The 27,796-nt window shown below is 43.6% G+C and overlaps 13 non-coding genes across 13 annotated transcripts; all 13 read right to left on the reverse strand.

Annotated features, from left to right (window-relative positions):
• Positions 1-441: 441 nt before the first annotated feature.
• Positions 442-514, reverse strand: trnaa-agc (transfer RNA alanine (anticodon AGC)). Its single transcript has one exon. It is a non-coding gene; the product is annotated as a tRNA-Ala (tRNA).
• Positions 515-4,284: 3,770 nt separating this feature from the next.
• On the reverse strand, positions 4,285-4,357 carry trnaa-agc (transfer RNA alanine (anticodon AGC)). The gene has a single exon. It is a non-coding gene; the product is annotated as a tRNA-Ala (tRNA).
• A 1,484-nt stretch (positions 4,358-5,841) lies between these two features.
• Positions 5,842-5,914, reverse strand: trnaa-agc (transfer RNA alanine (anticodon AGC)). The gene has a single exon. It is a non-coding gene; the product is annotated as a tRNA-Ala (tRNA).
• Positions 5,915-7,090: 1,176 nt separating this feature from the next.
• On the reverse strand, positions 7,091-7,163 carry trnaa-agc (transfer RNA alanine (anticodon AGC)). The gene has a single exon. It is a non-coding gene; the product is annotated as a tRNA-Ala (tRNA).
• Positions 7,164-9,277: 2,114 nt separating this feature from the next.
• trnaa-agc (transfer RNA alanine (anticodon AGC)) lies at positions 9,278-9,350 on the reverse strand. Its single transcript has one exon. It is a non-coding gene; the product is annotated as a tRNA-Ala (tRNA).
• Positions 9,351-10,196: 846 nt separating this feature from the next.
• trnaa-agc (transfer RNA alanine (anticodon AGC)) lies at positions 10,197-10,269 on the reverse strand. The gene has a single exon. It is a non-coding gene; the product is annotated as a tRNA-Ala (tRNA).
• An 857-nt stretch (positions 10,270-11,126) lies between these two features.
• Positions 11,127-11,199, reverse strand: trnaa-agc (transfer RNA alanine (anticodon AGC)). Its single transcript has one exon. It is a non-coding gene; the product is annotated as a tRNA-Ala (tRNA).
• Positions 11,200-13,616: 2,417 nt separating this feature from the next.
• Positions 13,617-13,689, reverse strand: trnaa-agc (transfer RNA alanine (anticodon AGC)). The gene has a single exon. It is a non-coding gene; the product is annotated as a tRNA-Ala (tRNA).
• A 2,427-nt stretch (positions 13,690-16,116) lies between these two features.
• Positions 16,117-16,189, reverse strand: trnaa-agc (transfer RNA alanine (anticodon AGC)). The gene has a single exon. It is a non-coding gene; the product is annotated as a tRNA-Ala (tRNA).
• Positions 16,190-17,054: 865 nt separating this feature from the next.
• trnaa-agc (transfer RNA alanine (anticodon AGC)) lies at positions 17,055-17,127 on the reverse strand. Its single transcript has one exon. It is a non-coding gene; the product is annotated as a tRNA-Ala (tRNA).
• A 230-nt stretch (positions 17,128-17,357) lies between these two features.
• Positions 17,358-17,430, reverse strand: trnaa-agc (transfer RNA alanine (anticodon AGC)). The gene has a single exon. It is a non-coding gene; the product is annotated as a tRNA-Ala (tRNA).
• Positions 17,431-19,854: 2,424 nt separating this feature from the next.
• Positions 19,855-19,927, reverse strand: trnaa-agc (transfer RNA alanine (anticodon AGC)). The gene has a single exon. It is a non-coding gene; the product is annotated as a tRNA-Ala (tRNA).
• A 1,800-nt stretch (positions 19,928-21,727) lies between these two features.
• trnaa-agc (transfer RNA alanine (anticodon AGC)) lies at positions 21,728-21,800 on the reverse strand. The gene has a single exon. It is a non-coding gene; the product is annotated as a tRNA-Ala (tRNA).
• Positions 21,801-27,796: the final 5,996 nt, after the last annotated feature.

The following is a 27,796-nucleotide window of genomic DNA, read 5'->3' on the forward strand; positions in this document are numbered from 1 at the left end:
AGTATTTTTCATGGTAGTTCAGTAAAGGTTGAAGTAGTGACTGCAGTAAGCCCAGGGGTGGAAATAGTTGTATTGTTGGGTTCCTGTCCAGAGCTCCTCCAACAATGTGTGCTGACTGAACAAAACTAAATAATTGGAGGACACGGACATCGATCCAGCTACCTCTCGCATGCTAAGCGAGCACTCATTTGACCTAATCCCCCTGTGCTTCCAAAAGAAGTAGGAAATCTCAATAACCGCACTGCCAAATCCCTCGTCAGTAAGAAAGGATACTTTTTTTAAAAGTATGCTTGCTTCAGCTGTCTAAAAGTATTTTTCATGGTAGTTCAGTAAAGGTTGAAGTAGTGACTGCAGTAAGCCCAGGGTGGAAATAGTTGTATTGTTGGGTTCGTGTCCAGAGCTACTCCAACAATGTGTGCTGATTGAACCAAACTAAATAGTTGGAGGATGCGGGCATCGATCCCACTACCTCTCGCATGCTAAGCGAGCGCTCTACCATTTGAGCTAATCCCCCTGTGCCTCCAAAAAGAAGTAGGAAATCTCAATAACCGCACTGCCAAATCCCTCGTCAGTAAGAAAGGATTTTTTTTTTTAAAGTATGCTTGCTTCAGCTGTCTAAAAGTATTTTTCATGGTAGTTCAGTAAAGGTTGAAGTAGTGACTGCAGTAAGCCCAGGGGTGGAAATAGTTGTATTGTTGGGTTCGTGTCCAGAGCTACTCCAACAATGTGTGCTGATTGAACCTAACTAAATAGTTGGAGGATACCATTTGACCTAATCCTCCTGGCATCGATCAATAACCGCACTACCAATAAGAAAGGATACTCTTGCAGCTGCTAAAAGCATGGTAGCAGAGCAGTGTGTGCTGAACCATTTGATGCGGCTAATCCCCCTGTGCCTACCATTTGAGCTAATCCCCCTGTGCCTCCAAAAAGAAGTAGGAAATCTCAATAACCGCACTGCCAAATCCCTCGTCAGTAAGAAAGGATACTTTTTTTAAAAGTATGCTTGCTTCAGCTGTCTAAAAGTATTTTTCATGGTAGTTCAGTAAAGGTTGAAGTAGTGACTGCAGTAAGCCCAGGGGTGGAAATAGTTGTATTGTTGGGTTCGTGTCCAGAGCTACTCCAACAATGTGTGCTGATTGAACCAAACTAAATAGTTGGAGGACACGGACATCGATCCAGCTACCTCTCGCATGCTAAGCGAGCACTCTACCATTTGACCTAATCCCCCTGTGCCTCCAAAAAGAAGTAGGAAATCTCAATAACCGCACTGCCAAATCCCTCGTCAGTAAGAAAGGATACTTTTTTTTAAAGTATGCTTGCTTCAGCTGTCTAAAAGTATTTTTCATGGTAGTTCAGTAAAGGTTGAAGTAGTGACTGCAGTAAGCCCAGGGGTGGAAATAGTTGTATTGTTGGGTTCGTGTCCAGAGCTACTCCAACAGTGTGTGCTGATTGAACCAAACTATATAGCTGGAGGATGCGGACATCGATCCCGCTACCTCTCGCATGCTAAGCGAGCGCTCTACCATACCATTTGAGCTAATCCCCCTGTGCCACCAAAAGAAGTAGGAAATCTCAATGACAGCACTGCCAAATCCCTCGTCAATAAGAAAGGATACTTTTTAAAATGTATGCTTGCTTCAGCTGTCTAAAAGTATTTTTCATGGTAGTTCAGTAAAGGTTGAAGTAGTGACTGCAGTAAGACCAGGGGTGGAAATAGTTGTATTGTTGGGTTCGTGTCCAGAGCTACTCCAACAATGTGTGCTGATTGAACCAAACTAAATAGTTGGAGGATGCGGACATCGATCCCGCTACCTCTCGCATGCTAAGCGAGCGCTCTACCATTTGAGCTAATCCCCCTGTGCCTCCAAAAAGAAGTAGGAAATCTCAATAACCGCACTGCCAAATCCCTCGTCAGTAAGAAAGGATACTTTTTTTTAAAGTATGCTTGCTTCAGCTGTCTAAAAGTATTTTTCATGGTAGTTCAGTAAAGGTTGAAGTAGTGACTGCAGTAAGCCCAGGGGGAAATAGTTGTATTGTTGGGTTCGTGTCCAGAGCTACTCCAACAATGTGTGCTGATTGAACCAAACTATATAGTTGGAGGATGCGGACATCGATCCCGCTACCTCTCGCATGCTAAGCGAGCGCTCTACCATTTGAGCTAATCCCCCTGTGCCTCCAAAAAGAAGTAGGAAATCTCAATATCCGCACTGCCAAATCCTCGTCAGTAAGAAAGGATACTTTTTTTAAAAGTATGCTTGCTTCAGCTGTCTAAAAGTATTTTTCATGGTAGTTCAGTAAAGGTTGAAGTAGTGACTGCAGTAAGCCCAGGGGTGGAAATAGTTGTATTGTTGGGTTCCTGTCCAGAGCTCCTCCAACAATGTGTGCTGACTGAACAAAACTAAATAATTGGAGGACACGGACATCGATCCAGCTACCTCTCGCATGCTAAGCGAGCACTCTACCATTTGACCTAATCCCCCTGTGCCTCCAAAAAGAAGTAGGAAATCTCAATAACCGCACTGCCAAATCCCTCGTCAGTAAGAAAGGATACTTTTTTTAAAGTATGCTTGCTTCAGCTGTCTAAAAGTATTTTTCATGGTAGTTCAGTAAAGGTTGAAGTAGTGACTGCAGTAAGCCCAGGGGTAGAAATAGTTGTATTGTTGGGTTCGTGTCCAGAGCTACTCCAACAGTGTGTGCTGATTGAACCAAACTATATAGCTGGAGGATGCGGACATCGATCCCGCTACCTCTCGCATGCTAAGCGAGCGCTCTACCATTTGAGCTAATCCCCCTGTGCCACCAAAAGAAGTAGGAAATCTCAATGACAGCACTGCCAAATCCCTCGTCAATAAGAAAGGATACTTTTTAAAATGTATGCTTGCTTCAGCTGTCGAAAAGTATTTTTCATGGTAGTTCAGTAAAGGTTGAAGTAGTGACTGCAGTAAGACCAGGGGTGGAAATAGTTGTATTGTTGGGTTCGTGTCCAGAGCTACTCCAACAATGTGTGCTGATTGAACCAAACTAAATAGTTGGAGGATGCGGGCATCGATCCACTACCTCTCGCATGCTAAGCGAGCGCTCTACCATTTGAGCTAATCCCCCTGTGCCTCCAAAAAGAAGTAGGAAATCTCAATAACCGCACTGCCAAATCCCTCGTCAGTAAGAAAGGATAATTTTTTTTTTAAAGTATGCTTGCTTCAGCTGTCTAAAAGTATTTTTCATGGTAGTTCAGTAAAGGTTGAAGTAGTGACAGCAGTAAGACCAGGGGTGGAAATAGTTGTATTGTTGGGTTCGTGTCCAGAGCTACTCCAACAATGTGTGCTGATTGAACCAAACTATATAGTTGGAGGACGCGGACATCGATCCAGCTACCTCTCGCATGCTAAGCGAGCACTCTACCATTTGACCTAATCCCCCTGTGCATCCAAAAGAAGTAGGAAATCTCAATAACCGCACTGCCAAATCCCTCGTCAGTAAGAAAGGATACTTTTTTTAAAAGTATGCTTGCTTCAGCTGTTAAAAGTATTTTTCATGGTAGTTCAGTAAAGGTTGAAGTAGTGACTGCAGTAAGCCCAGGGGTGGAAATAGTTGTATTGTTGGGTTCGTGTCCAGAGCTACTCCAACAGTGTGTGCTGATTGAACCAAACTATATAGCTGGAGGATGCGGACATCGATCCCGCTACCTCTCGCATGCTAAGCGAGCGCTCTACCATTTGAGCTAATCCCCCTGTGCCTCCAAAAGAAGTAGGAAATCTCAATAACCGCACTGCCAAATCGCTCGTCAGTAAGAAAGGATAATTTTTTTTTAAAGTATGCTTGCTTCAGCTGTCTAAAAGTATTTTTCATGGTAGTTCAGTAAAGGTTGAAGTAGTGACAGCAGTAAGACCAGGGGTGGAAATAGTTGTATTGTTGGGTTTATTTCCAGAGCTACTCCAACAATGTGTGCTGATTGAACCAAACTAAATAGTTGGAGGATGCGGGAATCGATCCCTCTAACTCTCGCATGCTAAGCGAGCGCTCTACCATTTGAGCTAATCCCCCTGTGCCTCCAAAAAGAAGTAGGAAATCTCAATAACCGCACTGCCAAATCACTCGTCAGTAAGAAAGGATACTTTTTTTTAAAGTATGCTTGCTTCAGCTGTCTAAAAGTATTTTTCATGGTAGTTCAGTAAAGGTTGAAGTAGTGACTGCAGTAAGCCCAGGGGTGGAAATAGTTGTATTGTTGGGTTCGTGTCCAGAGCTACTCCAACAATGTGTGCTGATTGAACCTAACTAAATAGTTGGAGGATGCGGGTATCGATCCCGCTACCTCTCGCATGCTAAGCAAGCGCTCTACCATTTGAGCTAATCCCCCTGTGCCACCAAAAGAAGTAGGAAATCTCAATAACCGCACTGCCAAATCCCTCGTCAGTAAGAAAGGATACTTTTTTTTTTAAAAGTATGCTTGCTTCAGCTGTCTAAAAGTATTTTTCATGGTAGTTCAGTAAAGGTTGAAGTAGTGACTGCAGTAAGACCAGGGGTGGAAATTGTTGTATTGTTGGGTTCGTGTCCAGAGCTACTCCAACAATGTGTGCTGATTGAACCAAACTAAATAGTTGGAGGATGCGGACATCGATCCCGCTACCTCTCGCATGCTAAGCGAGCGCTCTACCATTTGAGCTAATCCCCCTGTGCCTCCAAAAAGAAGTAGGAAATCTCAATAACCGCACTGCCAAATCCCTCGTCAGTAAGAAAGGATACTTTTTTTTAAAGTATGCTTGCTTCAGCTGTCTAAAAGTATTTTTCATGGTAGTTCAGTAAAGGTTGAAGTAGTAAGACCAGGGGTGGAAATAGTTGTATTGTTGGGTTCGTGTCCAGAGCTACTCCAACAATGTGTGCTGATTGAACCAAGCTATATAGTTGGAGGATGCGGACATCGATCCCGCTACCTCTCGCATGCTAAGCGAGCGCTCTACCATTTGACCTAATCCCCCTGTGCTTCCAAAAAGAAGTAGGAAATCTCAATAACCGCACTGCCAAATCCCTCGTCAGTAAGAAAGGATACTTTTTTTTAAAGTATGCTTGCTTCAGCTGTCTAAAAGTATTTTTCATGGTAGTTCAGTAAAGGTTGAAGTAGTGACTGCAGTAAGCCCAGGGGTAGAAATAGTTGTATTGTTGGGTTCGTGTCCAGAGCTACTCCAACAGTGTGTGCTGATTGAACCAAACTATATAGCTGGAGGATGCGGACATCGATCCCGCTACCTCTCGCATGCTAAGCGAGCGCTCTACCATTTGAGCTAATCCCCCTGTGCCTCCAAAAGAAGTAGGAAATCTCAATAACCGCACTGCCAAATCCCTCGTCAATAAGAAAGGATACTTTTTTTAAAAGTATGCTTGCTTCAGCTGTCTAAAAGTATTTTTCATGGTAGTTCAGTAAAGGTTGAAGTAGTGACTGCAGTAAGCCCAGGGGTGGAAATAGTTGTATTGTTGGGTTCGTGTCCAGAGCTACTCCAACAGTGTGTGCTGATTGAACCAAACTATATAGTTGGAGGATGCGGACATCGATCCCGCTACCTCTCGCATGCTAAGCGAGCGCTCTACCATTTGAGCTAATCCCCCTGTGCCTCCAAAAAGAAGTAGGAAATCTCAATAACCGCACTGCCAAATCCCTCGTCAATAAGAAAGGATACTTTTTTTAAAAGTATGCTTGCTTCAGCTGTCTAAAAGTATTTTTCATGGTAGTTCAGTAAAGGTTGAAGTAGTGACTGCAGTAAGCCCAGGGGTGGAAATAGTTGTATTGTTGGGTTCGTGTCCAGAGCTACTCCAACAATGTGTGCTGATTGAACCTAACTAAATAGTTGGAGGATGCGGGTATCGATCCCGCTACCTCTCGCATGCTAAGCAAGCGCTCTACCATTTGAGCTAATCCCCCTGTGCCTCCAAAAAAGTAGGAAATCTCAATAACCGCACTGCCAAATCGCTCGTCAGTAAGAAAGGATACTTTTTTTAAAAGTATGCTTGCTTCAGCTGTCTAAAAGTATTTTTCATGGTAGTTCAGTAAAGGTTGAAGTAGTGACTGCAGTAAGCCCAGGGGTGGAAATAGTTGTATTGTTGGGTTCCTGTCCAGAGCTCCTCCAACAATGTGTGCTGACTGAACAAAACTAAATAATTGGAGGACACGGACATCGATCCAGCTATCTCTCGCATGCTAAGCGAGCGCTCTACCATTTGAGCTAATCCCCCTGTGCCTCCAAAAAGAAGTAGGAAATCTTAATGACAGCACTGCCAAATCCCTCGTCAGTAAGAAAGGATACTTTTTTTTAAAGTATGCTTGCTTCAGCTGTCTAAAAGTATTTTTCATGGTAGTTCAGTAAAGGTTGAAGTAGTGACTGCAGTAAGCCCAGGGGTGGAAATAGTTGTATTGTTGGGTTCGTGTCCAGAGCTACTCCAACAGTGTGTGCTGATTGAACCAAACTATATAGCTGGAGGATGCGGACATCGATCCCGCTACCTCTCGCATGCTAAGCGAGCACTCTACCATTTGAGCTAATCCCCCTGTGCCTCCAAAAAGAAGTAGGAAATCTTAATGACAGCACTGCCAAATCCCTCGTCAATAAGAAAGGATACTTTTTTTTAAAGTATGCTTGCTTCAGCTGTCTAAAAGTATTTTTCATGGTAGTTCAGTAAAGGTTGAAGTAGTGACTGCAGTAAGCCCAGGGGTGGAAATAGTTGTATTGTTGGGTTCGTGTCCAGAGCTACTCCAACAGTGTGTGCTGATTGAACCAAACTATATAGCTGGAGGATGCGGACATCGATCCCGCTACCTCTCGCATGCTAAGCGAGCGCTCTACCATTTGAGCTAATCCCCCTGTGCCTCCAAAAGAAGTAGGAAATCTCAATAACCGCACTGCCAAATCCCTCGTCAATAAGAAAGGATACTTTTTTTAAAAGTATGCTTGCTTCAGCTGTCTAAAAGTATTTTTCATGGTAGTTCAGTAAAGGTTGAAGTAGTGACTGCAGTAAGCCCAGGGGTGGAAATAGTTGTATTGTTGGGTTCGTGTCCAGAGCTACTCCAACAATGTGTGCTGATTGAACCTAACTAAATAGTTGGAGGATGCGGGTATCGATCCCGCTACCTCTCGCATGCTAAGCAAGCGCTCTACCATTTGAGCTAATCCCCCTGTGCCTCCAATAACACGTAGGAAATCTCAATAACCGCACTGCCAAATCGCTCGTCAGTAAGAAAGGATACTTTTTTTAAAAGTATGCTTGCTTCAGCTGTCTAAAAGTATTTTTCATGGTAGTTCAGTAAAGGTTGAAGTAGTGACTGCAGTAAGCCCAGGGGTGGAAATAGTTGTATTGTTGGGTTCCTGTCCAGAGCTCCTCCAACAATGTGTGCTGACTGAACAAAACTAAATAATTGGAGGACACGGACATCGATCCAGCTATCTCTCGCATGCTAAGCGAGCGCTCTACCATTTGACCTAATCCCCCTGTGCATTTAAAAAGAAGTAGGAAATCTCAATAACCGCACTGCCAAATCCCTCGTCAATAAGAAAGGATACTTTTTAAAATGTATGCTTGCTTCAGCTGTCGAAAAGTATTTTTCATGGTAGTTCAGTAAAGGTTGAAGTAGTGACTGCAGTAAGCCCAGGGGTGGAAATAGTTGTATTGTTGGGTTCCTGTCCAGAGCTCCTCCAACAATGTGTGCTGACTGAACAAAACTAAATAATTGGAGGACACGGACATCGATCCAGCTACCTCTCGCATGCTAAGCGAGCACTCTACCATTTGACCTAATCCCCCTGTGCTTCCAAAAAGAAGTAGGAAATCTCAATAACCGCACTGCCAAATCCCTCGTCAGTAAGAAAGGATACTTTTTTTAAAAGTATGCTTGCTTCAGCTGTCTAAAAGTATTTTTCATGGTAGTTCAGTAAAGGTTGAAGTAGTGACTGCAGTAAGCCCAGGGGTGGAAATAGTTGTATTGTTGGGTTCGTGTCCAGAGCTACTCCAACAGTGTGTGCTGATTGAACCAAACTATATAGCTGGAGGATGCGGACATCGATCCCGCTACCTCTCGCATGCTAAGCGAGCGCTCTACCATTTGAGCTAATCCCCCTGTGCCTCCAAAAAGAAGTAGGAAATCTTAATGACAGCACTGCCAAATCCCTCGTCAATAAGAAAGGATACTTTTTTTAAAAGTATGCTTGCTTCAGCTGTCTAAAAGTATTTTTCATGGTAGTTCAGTAAAGGTTGAAGTAGTGACTGCAGTAAGCCCAGGGGTGGAAATAGTTGTATTGTTGGGTTCGTGTCCAGAGCTACTCCAACAATGTGTGCTGATTGAACCAAACTAAATAGTTGGAGGATGCGGACATCGATCCCACTTCCTCTCGCATGCTAAGCGAGCGCTCTACCATTTGAGTTAATCCCCCTGTGCCTCCAAAAGAAGTAGGAAATCTCAATAACCGCACTGCCAAATCCCTCGTCAGTAAGAAAGGATACTTTTTTTTAAAGTATGCTTGCTTCAGCTGTCTAAAAGTATTTTTTGGTAGTTCAGTAAAGGTTGAAGTAGTGACTGCAGTAAGCCCAGGGGTGGAAATAGTTGTATTGTTGGGTTCGTGTCCAGAGCTACTCCAACAATGTGTGCTGATTGAACCAAACTAAATAGTTGGAGGATGCGGACATCGATCCCGCTACCTCTCGCATGCTAAGCGAGCGCTCTACCATTTGAGCTAATCCCCCTGTGCCTCCAAAAAGAAGTAGGAAATCTCAATAACCGCACTGCCAAATCCCTCGTCAGTAAGAAAGGATACTTTTTTTAAAGTATGCTTGCTTCAGCTGTCTAAAAGTATTTTTCATGGTAGTTCAGTAAAGGTTGAAGTAGTGACTGCAGTAAGCCCAGGGGTGGAAATAGTTGTATTGTTGGGTTCGTGTCCAGAGCTACTCCAACAGTGTGTGCTGATTGAACCAAACTATATAGCTGGAGGATGCGGACATCGATCCCGCTACCTCTCGCATGCTAAGCGAGCGCTCTACCATTTGAGCTAATCCCCCTGTGCCACCAAAAGAAGTAGGAAATCTCAATGACACCGCACTGCCAAATCCCTCGTCAATAAGAAAGGATACTTTTTTTAAAAGTATGCTTGCTTCAGCTGTCTAAAAGTATTTTTCATGGTAGTTCAGTAAAGGTTGAAGTAGTGACTGCAGTAAGACCAGGGGTGGAAATAGTTGTATTGTTGGGTTCGTGTCCAGAGCTACTCCAACAATGTGTGCTGATTGAACCAAACTAAATAGTTGGAGGATGCGGGCATCGATCCCGCTACCTCTCGCATGCTAAGCGAGCGCTCTACCATTTGAGCTAATCCCCCTGTGCCTCCAAAAAGAAGTAGGAAATCTCAATAACCGCACTGCCAAATCCCTCGTCAGTAAGAAAGGATACTTTTTTTTAAAGTATGCTTGCTTCAGCTGTCTAAAAGTATTTTTCATGGTAGTTCAGTAAAGGTTGAAGTAGTAAGACCAGGGGTGGAAATAGTTGTATTGTTGGGTTCGTGTCCAGAGCTACTCCAACAGTGTGTGCTGATTGAACCAAACTATATAGCTGGAGGATGCGGACATCGATCCCGCTACCTCTCGCATGCTAAGCGAGCGCTCTACCATTTGACCTAATCCCCCTGTGCTTCCAAAAAGAAGTAGGAAATCTCAATAACCGCACTGCCAAATCCCTCGTCAGTAAGAAAGGATACTTTTTTTAAAAGTATGCTTGCTTCAGCTGTCTAAAAGTATTTTTCATGGTAGTTCAGTAAAGGTTGAAGTAGTGACTGCAGTAAGCCCAGGGGTGGAAATAGTTGTATTGTTGGGTTCGTGTCCAGAGCTACTCCAACAGTGTGTGCTGATTGAACCAAACTATATAGCTGGAGGATGCGGACATCGATCCCGCTACCTCTCGCATGCTAAGCGAGCGCTCTACCATTTGAGCTAATCCCCCTGTGCCACCAAAAGAAGTAGGAAATCTCAATGACAGCACTGCCAAATCCCTCGTCAATAAGAAAGGATACTTTTAAAATGTATGCTTGCTTCAGCTGTCTAAAAGTATTTTTCATGGTAGTTCAGTAAAGGTTGAAGTAGTGACTGCAGTAAGACCAGGGGTGGAAATAGTTGAGTTCGTGTCCAGAGCAACTCCAACAATGTTTGCTGATTGAACCAAACTAAATAGTTGGAGGATGCGGGCATCGATCCCACTACCTCTCGCATGCTAAGCGAGCGCTCTACCATTTGAGCTAATCCCCCTGTGCCTCCAAAAGAAGTAGGAAATCTCAATAACCGCACTGCCAAATCCCTCGTCAGTAAGAAAGGATACTTTTTTTTAAAGTATGCTTGCTTCAGCTGTCTAAAAGTATTTTTCATGGTAGTTCAGTAAAGGTTGAAGTAGTAAGACCAGGGGTGGAAATAGTTGTATTGTTGGGTTCGTGTCCAGAGCTACTCCAACAATGTGTGCTGATTGAACCAAGCTATATAGTTGGAGGATGCGGACATCAATCCCGCTACCTACCTTCGCATGCTAAGCGAGCGCTCTACCATTTGACCTAATCCCCCTGTGCCTTCCAAAAAGAAGTAGGAAATCTCAATAACCGCACTGCCAAATCCCTCGTCAGTAAGAAAGGATACTTTTTTTAAAGTATGCTTGCTTCAGCTGTCTAAAAGTATTTTTCATGGTAGTTCAGTAAAGGTTGAAGTAGTGACTGCAGTAAGCCCAGGGGTGGAAATAGTTGTATTGTTGGGTTCGTGTCCAGAGCTACTCCAACAGTGTGTGCTGATTGAACCAAACTATATAGCTGGAGGATGCGGACATCGATCCCGCTACCTCTCGCATGCTAAGCGAGCGCTCTACCATTTGAGCTAATCCCCCTGTGCCACCAAAAGAAGTAGGAAATCTCAATGACAGCACTGCCAAATCCCTCGTCAATAAGAAAGGATACTTTTTAAAATGTATGCTTGCTTCAGCTGTCGAAAAGTATTTTTCATGGTAGTTCAGTAAAGGTTGAAGTAGTGACTGCAGTAAGACCAGGGGTGGAAATTGTTGTATTGTTGGGTTCGTGTCCAGAGCTACTCCAACAATGTGTGCTAATTGAACCAAACTAAATAGTTGGAGGATGCGGGCATCGATCCCACTACCTCTCGCATGCTAAGCGAGCGCTCTACCATTTGAGCTAATCCCCCTGTGCCTCCAAAAAGAAGTAGGAAATCTCAATAACCGCACTGCCAAATCCCTCGTCAGTAAGAAAGGATACTTTTTTTTAAAGTATGCTTGCTTCAGCTGTCTAAAAGTATTTTTCATGGTAGTTCAGTAAAGGTTGAAGTAGTAAGACCAGGGGTGGAAATAGTTGTATTGTTGGGTTCGTGTCCAGAGCTACTCCAACAATGTGTGCTGATTGAACCAAGCTATATAGTTGGAGGATGCGGACATCAATCCCGCTACCTCTCGCATGCTAAGCGAGCGCTCTACCATTTGAGGTAATCCCCCTGTGCCTCCAAAAAGAAGTAGGAAATCTCAATAACCGCACTGCCAAATCACTCATCACTAAGAAAGGATACTTTTTTTAAAAGTATGCTTGCTTCAGCTGTCGAAAAGTATTTTTCATGGTTGTTCAGTAAAGGTTGAAGTAGTGACTGCAGTAAGACCATAGGTGGAAATAGTTGTATTTTTGGGTTCGTGTCCAGAGCTACTCCAACAATGTGTGCTGATTGAACCAAACTATATAGTTGGAGGACGCGGACATCGATCCAGCTACCTCTCGCATGCTAAGCGAGCACTCTACCATTTGACCTAATCCTCCTGTGCATCCAACAAGAAGTCGGAAATATCAATAACCGCACTGCCAAATCGCTCGTCAATAAGAAAGGATACTTTTTTTTAAAGTATGCTTGCTTCAGCTGTCTAAAAGTATTTTTCATGGTAGTTCAGTAAAGGTTGAAGTAGTGACTGCAGTAAGCCCAGGGGTGGAAATAGTTGTATTGTTGGGTTCGTGTCCAGAGCTACTCCAACAGTGTGTGCTGATTGAACCAAACTATATAGCTGGAGGATGCGGACATCGATCCCGCTACCTCTCGCATGCTAAGCGAGCGCTCTACCATTTGAGCTAATCCCCCTGTGCCTCCAAAAAGAAGTAGGAAATCTCAATAACCGCACTGCCAAATCCCTCGTCAATAAGAAAGGATACTTTTTTAAAAAGTATGCTTGCTTCAGCTGTCTAAAAGTATTTTTCATGGTAGTTCAGTAAAGGTTGAAGTAGTGACTGCAGTAAGCCCAGGGGTAGAAATAGTTGTATTGTTGGGTTCGTGTCCAGAGCTACTCCAACAATGTGTGCTGATTGAACCTAACTAAATAGTTGGAGGATGCGGACATCGATCCCGCTACCTCTCGCAAGCTAAGCAAGCGCTCTACCATTTGAGCTAATCCCCCTGTGCCTCCAAAAGAAGTAGGAAATCTCAATAACCGCACTGCCAAATCCCTCGTCAGTAAGAAAGGATACTTTTTTTAAAAGTATGCTTGCAGCTGTCTAAAAGTATTTTTCATGGTAGTTCAGTAAAGGTTGAAGTAGTGACTGCAGTAAGCCCAGGGGTGGAAATAGTTGTATTGTTGGGTTCCTGTCCAGAGCTCCTCCAACAATGTGTGCTGACTGAACAAAACTAAATAATTGGAGGACACGGACATCGATCCAGCTACCTCTCGCATGCTAAGCGAGCACTCTACCATTTGAGCTAATCCCCCTGTGCCTCCAAAAAGAAGTAGGAAATCTCAATAACCGCACTGCCAAATCCCTCGTCAGTAAGAAAGGATACTTTTTTTTAAAGTATGCTTGCTTCAGCTGTCTAAAAGTATTTTTCATGGTAGTTCAGTAAAGGTTGAAGTAGTGACTGCAGTAAGCCCAGGGGTGGAAATAGTTGTATTGTTGGGTTCGTGTCCAGAGCTACTCCAACAGTGTGTGCTGATTGAACCAAACTATATAGCTGGAGGATGCGGACATCGATCCCGCTACCTCTCGCATGCTAAGCGAGCACTCTACCATTTGAGCTAATCCCCCTGTGCCTCCAAAAAGAAGTAGGAAATCTTAATGACAGCACTGCCAAATCCCTCGTCAATAAGAAAGGATACTTTTTTTTAAAGTATGCTTGCTTCAGCTGTCTAAAAGTATTTTTCATGGTAGTTCAGTAAAGGTTGAAGTAGTGACTGCAGTAAGCCCAGGGGTGGAAATAGTTGTATTGTTGGGTTCGTGTCCAGAGCTACTCCAACAGTGTGTGCTGATTGAACCAAACTATATAGCTGGAGGATGCGGACATCGATCCCGCTACCTCTCGCATGCTAAGCGAGCGCTCTACCATTTGAGCTAATCCCCCTGTGCCTCCAAAAAGAAGTAGGAAATCTCAATAACCGCACTGCCAAATCCCTCGTCAATAAGAAAGGATACTTTTTAAAATGTATGCTTGCTTCAGCTGTCGAAAAGTATTTTTCATGGTAGTTCAGTAAAGGTTGAAGTAGTGACTGCAGTAAGCCCAGGGGTGGAAATAGTTGTATTGTTGGGTTCGTGTCCAGAGCTACTCCAACAATGTGTGCTGATTGAACCTAACTAAATAGTTGGAGGATGCGGGTATCGATCCCGCTACCTCTCGCATGCTAAGCAAGCGCTCTACCATTTGAGCTAATCCCCCTGTGCCTCCAAAAAGAAGTAGGAAATCTCAATAACCGCACTGCCAAATCGCTCGTCAGTAAGAAAGGATACTTTTTTTAAAAGTATGCTTGCTTCAGCTGTCTAAAAGTATTTTTCATGGTAGTTCAGTAAAGGTTGAAGTAGTGACTGCAGTAAGCCCAGGGGTGGAAATAGTTGTATTGTTGGGTTCCTGTCCAGAGCTCCTCCAACAATGTGTGCTGACTGAACAAAACTAAATAATTGGAGGACACGGACATCGATCCAGCTATCTCTCGCATGCTAAGCGAGCGCTCTACCATTTGACCTAATCCCCCTGTGCATTTAAAAAGAAGTAGGAAATCTCAATAACCGCACTGCCAAATCCCTCGTCAATAAGAAAGGATACTTTTTAAAATGTATGCTTGCTTCAGCTGTCTAAAAGTATTTTTCATGGTAGTTCAGTAAAGGTTGAAGTAGTGACTGCAGTAAGACCAGGGGTGGAAATTGTTGTATTTTTGGGTTCGTGTCCAGAGCTACTCCAACAATGTGTGCTGATTGAACCAAACTATATAGTTGGAGGATGCGGACATCGATCCAGCTACCTCTCGCATGCTAAGCGAGCACTCTACCATTTGACCTAATCCTCCTGTGCATCCAACAAGAAGTCGGAAATCTCAATAACCGCACTGCCAAATCCCTCGTCAGTAAGAAAGGATACTTTTTTTTAAAGTATGCTTGCTTCAGCTGTCTAAAAGTATTTTTCATGGTAGTTCAGTAAAGGTTGAAGTAGTGACTGCAGTAAGCCCAGGGGTGGAAATAGTTGTATTGTTGGGTTCGTGTCCAGAGCTACTCCAACAGTGTGTGCTGATTGAACCAAACTATATAGCTGGAGGATGCGGACATCGATCCCGCTACCTCTCGCATGCTAAGCGAGCGCTCTACCATTTGAGCTAATCCCCCTGTGCCTCCAAAAAGAAGTAGGAAATCTCAATAACCGCACTGCCAAATCCCTCGTCAATAAGAAAGGATACTTTTTTTAAAAGTATGCTTGCTTCAGCTGTCTAAAAGTATTTTTCATGGTAGTTCAGTAAAGGTTGAAGTAGTGACTGCAGTAAGCCCAGGGGTGGAAATAGTTGTATTGTTGGGTTCGTGTCCAGAGCTACTCCAACAATGTGTGCTGATTGAACCAAACTAAATAGTTGGAGGATGCGGACATCGATCCCGCTACCTATCGCAAGCTAAGCAAGCGCTCTACCATTTGAGCTAATCCCCCTGTGCTTACAATAAGAAGTAGGAAATCTCAATAACCGCACTGCCAAATCCCTCGTCAGTAAGAAAGGATACTTTTTTTAAAGTATGCTTGCTTCAGCTGTCTAAAAGTATTTTTCATGGTAGTTCAGTAAAGGTTGAAGTAGTGACTGCAGTAAGCCCAGGGGTGGAAATAGTTGTATTGTTGGGTTCGTGTCCAGAGCTACTCCAACAATGTGTGCTGATTGAACCAAACTATATAGCTGGAGGATGCGGACATCGATCCCGCTACCTCTCGCATGCTAAGCGAGCGCTCTACCATTTGAGCTAATCCCCCTGTGCCACCAAAAGAAGTAGGAAATCTCAATAACCGCACTGCCAAATCCCTCGTCAGTAAGAAAGGATACTTTTTTTTAAAGTATGCTTGCTTCAGCTGTCTAAAAGTATTTTTCATGGTAGTTCAGTAAAGGTTGAAGTAGTGACTGCAGTAAGCCCAGGGGTGGAAATAGTTGTATTGTTGGGTTCGTGTCCAGAGCTACTCCAACAGTGTGTGCTGATTGAACCAAACTATATAGCTGGAGGATGCGGACATCGATCCCGCTACCTCTCGCATGCTAAGCGAGCGCTCTACCATTTGAGCTAATCCCCCTGTGCCTCCAAAAAGAAGTAGGAAATCTCAATAACCGCACTGCCAAATCCCTCGTCAGTAAGAAAGGATACTTTTTTTAAAGTATGCTTGCTTCAGCTGTCTAAAAGTATTTTTCATGGTAGTTCAGTAAAGGTTGAAGTAGTGACTGCAGTAAGCCCAGGGGTGGAAATAGTTGTATTGTTGGGTTCGTGTCCAGAGCTACTCCAACAGTGTGTGCTGATTGAACCAAACTATATAGTTGGAGGATGCGGACATCGATCCCGCTACCTCTCGCATGCTAAGCGAGCGCTCTACCATTTGAGCTAATCCCCCTGTGCCTCCAAAAAGAAGTAGGAAATCTCAATAACCGCACTGCCAAATCCCTCGTCAGTAAGAAAGGATACTTTTTTTTAAAGTATGCTTGCTTCAGCTGTCTAAAAGTATTTTTCATGGTAGTTCAGTAAAGGTTGAAGTAGTGACTGCAGTAAGCCCAGGGGTGGAAATAGTTGTATTGTTGGGTTCGTGTCCAGAGCTACTCCAACAATGTGTGCTGATTGAACCTAACTAAATAGTTGGAGGATGCGGGTATCGATCCCGCTACCTCTCGCATGCTAAGCAAGCGCTCTACCATTTGAGCTAATCCCCCTGTGCCTCCAAAAAGAAGTAGGAAATCTCAATAACCGCACTGCCAAATCCCTCGTCAATAAGAAAGGATACTTTTTTTAAAGTATGCTTGCTTCAGCTGTCTAAAAGTATTTTTCATGGTAGTTCAGTAAAGGTTGAAGTAGTGACTGCAGTAAGCCCAGGGGTGGAAATAGTTGTATTGTTGGGTTCCTGTCCAGAGCTCCTCCCACAATGTGTGCTGACTGAACAAAACTAAATAATTGGAGGACACGGACATCGATCCAGCTATCTCTCGCATACTAAGCGAGCACTCTACCATTTGAGCTAATCCCCCTGTGCCACCAAAAGAAGTAGGAAATCTCAATAACCGCACTGCCAAATCCCTCGTCAATAAGAAAGGATACTTTTTAAAATGTATGCTTGCTTCAGCTGTCGAAAAGTATTTTTCATGGTAGTTCAGTAAAGGTTGAAGTAGTGACTGCAGTAAGACCATAGGTGGAAATAGTTGTATTTTTGGGTTCGTGTCCAGAGCTACTCCAACAATGTGTGCTGATTGAACCAAACTATATAGTTGGAGGACGCGGACATCGATCCAGCTACCTCTCGCATGCTAAGCGAGCACTCTACCATTTGACCTAATCCCCCTGTGCATCCAACAAGAAGTAGGAAATCTCAATAACCGCACTGCCAAATCCCTCGTCAGTAAGAAAGGATACTTTTTTTTTTAAAGTATGCTTGCTTCAGCTGTCTAAAAGTATTTTTCATGGTAGTTCAGTAAAGGTTGAAGTAGTGACTGCAGTAAGCCCAGGGGTGGAAATAGTTGTATTGTTGGGTTCGTGTCCAGAGCTACTCCAACAATGTGTGCTGATTGAACCTAACTAAATAGTTGGAGGATGCGGGTATCGATCCCGCTACCTCTCGCATGCTAAGCAAGCGCTCTACCATTTGAGCTAATCCCCCTGTGCCTCCAAAAGAAGTAGGAAATCTCAATAACCGCACTGCCAAATCGCTCGTCAGTAAGAAAGGATACTTTTTTTAAAAGTATGCTTGCTTCAGCTGTCTAAAAGTATTTTTCATGGTAGTTCAGTAAAGGTTGAAGTAGTAAGACCAGGGGTGGAAATAGTTGTATTGTTGGGTTCGTGTCCAGAGCTACTCCAACAATGTGTGCTGATTGAACAAAACTAAATAGTTGGAGGATGCGGGCATCGATCCCGCTACCTCTCGCATGCTAAGCAAGCGCTCTACCATTTGAGCTAATCCCCCTGTGCCTCCAATAACACGTAGGAAATCTCAATAACCGCACTGCCAAATCGCTCGTCAGTAAGAAAGGATAATTTTTTTTTAAAGTATGCTTGCTTCAGCTGTCTAAAAGTATTTTTCATGGTAGTTCAGTAAAGGTTGAAGTAGTGACTGCAGTAAGCCCAGGGGTGGAAATAGTTGTATTGTTGGGTTCCTGTCCAGAGCTCCTCCAACAATGTGTGCTGACTGAACAAACTAAATAATTGGAGGACACGGACATCGATCCAGCTACCTCTCGCATGCTAAGCGAGCACTCTACCATTTGACCTAATCCCCCTGTGCCTCCAAAAAGAAGTAGGAAATCTCAATAACCGCACTGCCAAATCCCTCGTCAGTAAGAAAGGATACTTTTTTTAAAGTATGCTTGCTTCAGCTGTCTAAAAGTATTTTTCATGGTAGTTCAGTAAAGGTTGAAGTAGTGACTGCAGTAAGACCATAGGTGGAAATAGTTGTATTTTTGGGTTCGTGTCCAGAGCTACTCCAACAATGTGTGCTGATTGAACCAAACTATATAGTTGGAGGACGCGGACATCGATCCAGCTACCTCTCGCATGCTAAGCGAGCACTCTACCATTTGACCTAATCCCCCTGTGCATCCAACAAGAAGTCGGAAATCTCAATAACCGCACTGCCAAATCCCTCGTCAGTAAGAAAGGATACTTTTTTTTAACGTATGCTTGCTTCAGCTGTCTAAAAGTATTTTTCATGGTAGTTCAGTAAAGGTTGAAGTAGTGACTGCAGTAAGCCCAGGGGTGGAAATAGTTGTATTGTTGGGTTCGTGTCCAGAGCTACTCCAACAATGTGTGCTGATTGAACCAAACTATATAGCTGGAGAATGCGGACATCGATCCCGCTACCTCTCGCATGCTAAGCGAGCACTCTACTATTTGACCTAATCCCCCTGTGCATCCAACAAGAAGTCGGAAATCTCAATAACCGCACTGCCAAATCCCTCGTCAGTAAGAAAGGATACTTTTTTTAAAGTATGCTTGCTTCAGCTGTCTAAAAGTATTTTTCATGGTAGTTCAGTAAAGGTTGAAGTAGAGACTGCAGTAAGCCCAGGGGTAGAAATAGTTGTATTGTTGGGTTCGTGTCCAGAGCTACTCCAACAATGTGTGCTGATTGAACCAAACTATATAGTTGGAGGACGTGGACATCGATCCAGCTACCTCTCGCATGCTAAGCGAGCACTCTACCATTTGACCTAATCCCCCTGTGCCTCCAAAAGAAGTAGGAAATCTCAATAACCGCACTGCCAAATCCCTCGTCAGTAAGAAAGGATACTTTTTTTTAAAGTATGCTTGCTTCAGCTGTCTAAAAGTATTTTTCATGGTAGTTCAGTAAAGGTTGAAGTAGTGACTGCAGTAAGCCCAGGGGTGGAAATAGTTGTATTGTTGGGTTCGTGTCCAGAGCTCCTCCAACAATGTGTGCTGATTGAACCAAACTAAATAGTTGGAGGATGCGGACATCGATCCCGCTACCTCTCGCATGCTAAGCAAGCGCTCTACCATTTGAGCTAATCCCCCTGTGCCTCCAAAAAGAAGTAGGAAATCTCAATAACCGCACTGCCAAATCCCTCGTCAGTAAGAAAGGATACTTTTTTTAAAGTATGCTTGCTTCAGCTGTCTAAAAGTATTTTTCATGGTAGTTCAGTAAAGGTTGAAGTAGTGACTGCAGTAAGCCCAGGGGTGGAAATAGTTGTATTGTTGGGTTCCTGTCCAGAGCTCCTCCAACAATGTGTGCTGACTGAACAAACTAAATAATTGGAGGACACGGACATCGATCCAGCTACCTCTCGCATGCTAAGCTAGCACTCTACCATTTGACCTAATCCCCCTGTGCCTCCAAAAAGAAGTAGGAAATCTCAATAACCGCACTGCCAAATCCCTCGTCAGTAAGAAAGGATACTTTTTTTAAAGTATGCTTGCTTCAGCTGTCTAAAAGTATTTTTCATGGTAGTTCAGTAAAGGTTGAAGTAGTGACTGCAGTAAGCCCAGGGGTAGAAATAGTTGTATTGTTGGGTTCGTGTCCAGAGCTACTCCAACAGTGTGTGCTGATTGAACCAAACTATATAGCTGGAGGATGCGGACATCGATCCCGCTACCTCTCGCATGCTAAGCGAGCGCTCTACCATTTGAGCTAATCCCCCTGTGCCACCAAAAGAAGTAGGAAATCTCAATGACAGCACTGCCAAATCCCTCGTCAATAAGAAAGGATACTTTTTTTTAAAGTATGCTTGCTTCAGCTGTCTAAAAGTATTTTTCATGGTAGTTCAGTAAAGGTTGAAGTAGTGACTGCAGTAAGCCCAGGGGTGGAAATAGTTGTATTGTTGGGTTCGTGTCCAGAGCTACTCCAACAATGTGTGCTGATTGAACCAAACTAAATAGTTGGAGGATGCGGGCATCGATCCCGCTACCTCTCGCATGCTAAGCAAGCGCTCTACCATTTGAGCTAATCCCCCTGTGCCTCCAAAAGAAGTAGGAAATCTCAATAACCGCACTGCCAAATCCCTCGTCAGTAAGAAAGGATACTTTTTTTAAAGTATGCTTGCTTCAGCTGTCTAAAAGTATTTTTCATGGTAGTTCAGTAAAGGTTGAAGTAGTGACTGCAGTAAGCCCAGGGGTGGAAATAGTTGTATTGTTGGGTTCCTGTCCAGAGCTCCTCCAACAAATGTGTGCTGACTGAACAAACTAAATAATTGGAGGACACGGACATCGATCCAGCTACCTCTCGCATGCTAAGCGAGCACTCTACCATTTGACCTAATCCCCCTGTGCCTCCAAAAAGAAGTAGGAAATCTCAATAACCGCACTGCCAAATCCCTCGTCAGTAAGAAAGGATACTTTTTTTAAAGTATGCTTGCTTCAGCTGTCTAAAAGTATTTTTCATGGTAGTTCAGTAAAGGTTGAAGTAGTGACTGCAGTAAGCCCAGGGGTGGAAATAGTTGTATTGTTGGGTTCGTGTCCAGAGCTACTCCAACAGTGTGTGCTGATTGAACCAAACTATATAGCTGGAGGATGCGGACATCGATCCCGCTACCTCTCGCATGCTAAGCGAGCGCTCTACCATTTGAGCTAATCCCCCTCTGCCACCAAAAGAAGTAGGAAATCTCAATGACAGCACTGCCAAATCCCTCGTCAATAAGAAAGGATACTTTTTTTTAAAGTATGCTTGCTTCAGCTGTCTAAAAGTATTTTTCATGGTAGTTCAGTAAAGGTTGAAGTAGTGAGTGCAGTAAGCCCAGGGGTGGAAATAGTTGTATTGTTGGGTTCGTGTCCAGAGCTACTCCAACAATGTGTGCTGATTGAACCAAACTAAATAGTTGGAGGATGCGGGCATTGATCCCGCTACCTCTCGCATGCTAAGCAAGCGCTCTACCATTTGAGCTAATCCCCCTGTGCCTCCAATAAGAAGTAGGAAATCTCAATAACCGCACTGCCAAATCGCTCGTCAGTAAGAAAGGATACTTTTTTTTAAAGTATGCTTGCTTCAGCTGTCTAAAAGTATTTTTCATGGTAGTTCAGTAAAGGTTGAAGTAGTGACTGCAGTAAGCCCAGGGGTGGAAATAGTTGTATTGTTGGGTTCCTGTCCAGAGCTCCTCCAACAATGTGTGCTGACTGAACAAAACTAAATAATTGGAGGACACGGACATCGATCCAGCTACCTCTCGCATGCTAAGCGAGCACTCTACCATTTGACCTAATCCCCCTGTGCCTCCAAAAAGAAGTAGGAAATCTCAATAACCGCACTGCCAAATCCCTCGTCAGTAAGAAAGGATACTTTTTTTAAAGTATGCTTGCTTCAGCTGTCTAAAAGTATTTTTCATGGTAGTTCAGTAAAGGTTGAAGTAGTGACTGCAGTAAGCCCAGGGGTAGAAATAGTTGTATTGTTGGGTTCGTGTCCAGAGCTACTCCAACAGTGTGTGCTGATTGAACCAAACTATATAGCTGGAGGATGCGGACATCGATCCCGCTACCTCTCGCATGCTAAGCGAGCGCTCTACCATTTGAGCTAATCCCCCTGTGCCACCAAAAAGAAGTAGGAAATCTCAATGACAGCACTGCCTAATCCCTCGTCAGTAAGAAAGGATACTTTTTTTTAAAGTATGCTTGCTTCAGCTGTCTAAAAGTATTTTTCATGGTAGTTCAGTAAAGGTTGAAGTAGTGACTGCAGTAAGACCAGGGGTGGAAATTGTTGTATTGTTGGGTTCGTGTCCAGAGCTACTCCAACAATGTGTGCTGATTGAACCAAACTAAATAGTTGGAGGATGCGGGCATCGATCCCGCTACCTCTCGCATGCTAAGCGAGCGCTCTACCATTTGAGCTAATCCCCCTGTGCCTCCAAAAAGAAGTAGGAAATCTCAATAACCGCACTGCCAAATCCCTCGTCAGTAAGAAAGGATACTTTTTTTTAAAGTATGCTTGCTTCAGCTGTCTAAAAGTATTTTTCATGGTAGTTCAGTAAAGGTTGAAGTAGTGACTGCAGTAAGACCAGGGGTGGAAATAGTTGTATTGTTGGGTTCGTGTCCAGAGCTACTCCAACAATGTGTGCTGATTGAACCAAGCTATATAGTTGGAGGATGCGGACATCAATCCCGCTACCTCTCGCATGCTAAGCGAGCGCTCTACCATTTGAGCTAATCCCCCTGTGCCTCCAAAAAGAAGTAGGAAATCTCAATAACCGCACTGCCAAATCACTCATCACTAAGAAAGGATACTTTTTTTTAAAGTATGCTTGCTTCAGCTGTCTAAAAGTATTTTTCATGGTAGTTCAGTAAAGGTTGAAGTAGTGACTGCAGTAAGCCCAGGGGTGGAAATAGTTGTATTTTGGGTTCGTGTCCAGAGCTACTCCAACAATGTGTGCTGATTGAACCAAACTATATAGTTGGAGGATGCGGACATCGATCCAGCTACCTCTCGCATGCTAAGCGAGCACTCTACCATTTGACCTAATCCCCCTGTGCCTCCAAAAAGAAGTAGGAAATCTCAATAACCGCACTGCCAAATCCCTCGTCAGTAAGAAAGGATACTTTTTTTTAAAGTATGCTTGCTTCAGCTGTCTAAAAGTATTTTTCATGGTAGTTCGGTAAAGGTTGAATAGTGACTGCAGTAAGCCCAGGGGTGGAAATAGTTGTATTGTTGGGTTCCTGTCCAGAGCTCCTCCAACAATGTGTGCTGACTGAACAAAACTAAATAATTGGAGTACACGGACATCGATCCAGCTACCTCTCGCATGCTAAGCGAGCACTCTACCATTTGACCTAATCCCCCTGTGCCTCCAAAAAGAAGTAGGAAATCTCAATAACCGCACTGCCAAATCCCTCGTCAGTAAGAAAGGATACTTTTTTTAAGTATGCTTGCTTCAGCTGTCTAAAAGTATTTTTCATGGTAGTTCAGTAAAGGTTGAAGTAGTGACTGCAGTAAGCCCAGGGGTGGAAATAGTTGTATTGTTGGGTTCGTGTCCAGAGCTACTCCAACAGTGTGTGCTGATTGAACCAAACTAAATAGCTGGAGGACACGGACATCGATCCCGCTACCTCTCGCATGCTAAGCGAGCGCTCTACCTTTTGAGCTAATCCCCCTTTGCCTCCGAAAAGAAGTAGTGAATCTCAATATCCGCACTGCCAAATCCCTCGTCAGTAAGAAAGGATACTTTTTTTAAAGTATGCTTGCTTCAGCTGTCTAAAAGTATTTTTCATGGTAGTTCAGTAAAGGTTGAAGTAGTGACTGCAGTAAGCCCAGGGGTGGAAATAGTTGTATTGTTGGGTTCGTGTCCAGAGCTACTCCAACAGTGTGTGCTGATTGAACCAAACTAAATAGTTGGAGGATGCGGACATCGATCCCGCTACCTCTCGCATGCTAAGCGAGCGCTCTACCATTTGAGCTAATCCCCCTGTGCCTCCAAAAAGAAGTAGGAAATCTTAATGACAGCACTGCCAAATCCCTCGTCAATAAGAAAGGATACTTTTTAAAATGTATGCTTGCTTCAGCTGTCTAAAAGTATTTTTCATGGTAGTTCAGTAAAGGTTGAAGTAGTGACTGCAGTAAGCCCAGGGGTGGAAATAGTTGTATTGTTGGGTTCGTGTCCAGAGCTACTCCAACAATGTGTGCTGATTGAACCGAACTAAATAGTTTGAGGTTGCAGGTATCGATCCCGCTACCTCTCGCATGCTAAGCAAGCTCTCTACCATTTGAGCTAATCCCCCTGTTCCTCCAAAAAGAAGTAGGAAATCTCAATGACCGCACTGCAAAATCCCTTGTCAGTAAGAAAGGATACTTTTTTTAAGTATGCTTGCTTCAGCTGTCTAAAAGTATTTTTCATGGTAGTTAGGTAAAGGTTGAAGTAGTGACTGCAGTAAGCCCAGGGGTGGAAATAGTTGTATTGCTGGGTTCGTGTCCAGAGCTACTCCAACAATGTGTGCTGATTGAACCAAACTATATAGTTGGAGGATGCGGACATCGATCCCGCTACCTCTCGCATGCTAAGCGAGCGCTCTACCATTTGAGCTAAACCCCCTGTGCCACCAAAAGAAGTAGGAAATCTCAATGACAGCACTGCCAAATCCCTCGTCAATAAGAAAGGATACTTTTTTAAAAGTATGCTTGCTTCAGCTGTCTAAAAGTATTTTTCATGGTAGTTCAGTAAAGGTTGAAGTAGTGACTGCAGTAAGCCCAGGGGTGGAAATAGTTGTATTGTTGGGTTCGTGTCCAGAGATACTCCAACAATGTGTGCTGATTGAACCAAACTATATAGCTGGAGGATGCGGACATCGATCCCGCTACCTCTCGCATGCTAAGCGAGCGCTCTACCATTTGAGCTAATCCCCCTGTGCCACCAAAAGAAGTAGGAAATCTCAATGACAGCACTGCCAAATCCCTCGTCAATAAGAAAGGATACTTTTTAAAATGTATGCTTGCTTCAGCTGTCGAAAAGTATTTTTCATGGTAGTTCATTAAAGCTTGAAGAAGTGACTGCAGTAAACCCAGTGGTGGAAATAGTTGAGTTTGTGTCCAGAGCTTCAACAACAATGTGTACTGATTGAACCAAACTAAGTAGTAGGAGAATGCGGTTAGCGATACCGCTATCTCTCGCATGCTAAGCGAGCTCTCTACCATTTGAGCTAATCCCCCTGTGCCACCAAAAGAAGTAGGAAATCTCAATGTCAGCACTGCCAAATCCCTCGTCAATAAGAAAGGATACTTTTTTTAAAATGTATGCTTGCTTCAGCTGTCTAAAAGTATTTTTCATGGTAGTTCAGTAAAGGTTGAAGTAGTGACTGCAGTAGTGACTGCGGTAAGACCAGGGGTGTAAATAGTTGTGTTGTTGGGTTCGTGTCCAGAGCTACTCCAACAATGTGTGCTGATTGAACCAAACTATATAGTTGGAGGACGCAGACATCAATCCCGCTACCTCTCGCATGCTAAGCGAGCGCTCTACCATTTGAGCTAATCCCCCTGTGCCTCCAACAAGAAGTAGGAAATCTCAATGACCGCACTGCCAAATCCCTCGTCAGTAAGAAAGGATACTTTTTTTTAAAGTATGCTTGCTTCAGCTGTCTAAAAGTATTTTTCATGGTAGTTCAGTAAAGGTTGAAGTAGTGACTGCAGTAAAACCAGTGGTGGAAATAGTTGTATTGTTGGGTTCCTGTCCAGAGCTACTCCAAATATGTGTGCTGATTGAACCAAACTAAATAGTTGTAGGATGCGGACATCGATCCCGCTACCTCTCGCATGCTAAGCGAGCACTCTACCATTTGAGCTAATCCCAATTGTGCATCCAAAAAGAAGTAGAAAATCTCAATAACTGCACTGCCAAATCCCTCGTCAGTAAGAAAGGATACTTTTTTTAAAGTATGCTTGCTTCAGCTGTCTTTAAGTATTTTTCATGGTAGTTCAGTAAAGGTTGAAGTAGTGACTGCAGTAAGCCCAGGGGTGGAAATAGTTGTATTGTTGGGTTCGTGTCCAGAGCTACTCCAACAATGTGTACTGATTGAACCAAACTAAGTAGTTGGAGGATGCGGACATCGATCCCGCTACCTCTCGCATGCTAAGCGAGCTCTCTACCATTTGAGCTAATCCCCCTGTGCATCCAACAAGAAGTCGGAAATCTCAATAACCGCACTGCCAAATCCCTCGTCAATAAGAAAGGATACTTTTTAAAATGTATGCTTGCTTCAGCTGTCTAAAAGTATTTTTCATGGTAGTTCAGTAAAGGTTGAAGTAGTGACTGCAGTAAGACCAGGGGTGGAAATAGTTGTATTGTTGGGTTCGTGTCCAGAGCTACTCCAACAATGTGTGCTGATTGAACCAAACTAAATAGTTGGAGGATGGGGACATCGATCCCACTTCCTCTCGCATGCTAAGCGAGCGCTCTACCATTTGAGCTAATCCCCCTGTGCCACCAAAAGAAGTAGGAAATCTCAATGACCGCACTGCCAAATCCCTCGTCAATAAGAAAGGATACTTTTTAAAATGTATGCTTGCTTCAGCTGTCTAAAAGTATTTTTCATGGTAGTTCAGTAAAGGTTGAAGTAGTGACTGCAGTAAGCCCAGGGGTGGAAATAGTTGTATTGTTGGGTTCCTGTCCAGAGTTTCAAAAAAAATGTGTGCTGATTGAACCGAACGAAATAGTTTGAGGTTGCAGGTATCGATCCCGCTACCTCTCGCATGCTAAGCGAGCTCTCTACCATTTGAGCTAATCCCCCTGTGCCTCCAGCAAGAAGTAGGAAATATCAAAGACCGCACTGCCAAATCCCTCGTCAATAAGAAAGGATACTTTTTAAAATGTATGCTTGCCTCAGCTGTCGAAAAGTTTTTTTCCATTGTTGTTCAGTAAAGCTTGAAGTAGTGACTGCAGTAAACCCAGTGGAGTAAATAGTTGAGTTCGTGTCCAGAGCTTCAACAACAATGTGTAATGATTGAACCAAACTAAGTAGTTGAAGATGCTAATCCCCTAACTCTGCATGCTCTACCATTTGAGCTAATCCCCCTGTGCCTCCAACAAAGTAGGAAATCTCAATAACCGCACTGCCAAATCCCTCGTCAATAAGAAAGGATACTTTTTTTAAAAGTATGCTTGCTTCAGCTGTCTAAAAGTATTTTTCATGGTAGTTCAGTAAAGGTTGAAGTAGTGACTGCAGTAAGCCCAGGGGTGGAAATAGTTGTATTGTTGGGTTCGTGTCCAGAGCTACTCCAACAATGTGTGCTGATTGAACCAAACTATATAGCTGGAGGATGCGGACATCGATCCCGCTACCTCTCGCATGCTAAGCGAGCGCTCTACCATTTGAGCTAATCCCCCTGTGCCACCAAAAGAAGTAGGAAATCTCAATGACAGCACTGCCAAATCCCTCGTCAATAAGAAAGGATACTTTTTAAAATGTATGCTTGCTTCAGCTGTCTAAAAGTATTTTTCATGGTAGTTCAGTAAAGGTTGAAGTAGTGACTGCAGTAAGCCCAGGGGTGGAAATAGTTGTATTGTTGGGTTCGTGTCCAGAGCTACTCCAACAATGTGTGCTGATTGAACCAAACTAATAGATTGGAGGATGCGGACATCGATCCCGCTACCTCTCGCATGCTAAGCAAGCTCTCCACCATTTGAGCTAATCCCCCAGTGACTCCAACAAGAAGTAGGAAATCTCAAAGATCGCACTGCCAAATCCCTTGTCAATAAGAAAGGATACTTTTTAAAATGTATGCTTGCCTCAGCTGTCTAAAAGTATTTTTCATGGTAGTTCAGTGAAGGTTGAAGTAGTGACTGCAGTAAAACCTGTGGTGGAAATAGTTGTATTGTTGGGTTCCTGTCCAGAGCAACTCCAACAATGTGTGCTGATTGAACCAAACTAAATAGTTGGAGGATGCGGGCATCGATCCCGCTACCTCTTGCATGCTAAGCGAGCGCTCTACCATTTGAGCTAATCCCCCTGTGCCACCAAAAGAAGTAGGAAATCTCAATGACAGCACTGCCAAATCCCTCTTCAATAAGAAAGGATACTTTTTAAAATGTATGCTTGCTTCAGCTGTCGAAAAGTATTTTTCATGGTAGTTCAGTAAAGGTTGAAGTAGTGACAGCAGTAAGCCCAGGGGTGGAAATAGTTGTATTGTTGGGTTCGTGTCCAGAGCTACTCCAACAATGTGTGCTGGAAATAGTTGTATTGTTGGGTTTCTCCAACAATGTGTGCTGATTGAACCAAACAAAATAGTTTGAGGGTGCAGATATCGATCCCGCGATACCTCTCGCATGCTAAGCAAGCTCTACCATTTGAGCTAATCCCCCTGTGCCTCCAAAAGAAGTAGGAAATCTCAATAGACCGCACTGCCAAATCCCTTG

Source organism: Oncorhynchus masou, unplaced genomic scaffold (genome assembly GCF_036934945.1).
Source record: "Oncorhynchus masou masou isolate Uvic2021 unplaced genomic scaffold, UVic_Omas_1.1 unplaced_scaffold_2001, whole genome shotgun sequence".
Lineage (NCBI taxonomy): Eukaryota > Metazoa > Chordata > Actinopteri > Salmoniformes > Salmonidae > Oncorhynchus > Oncorhynchus masou.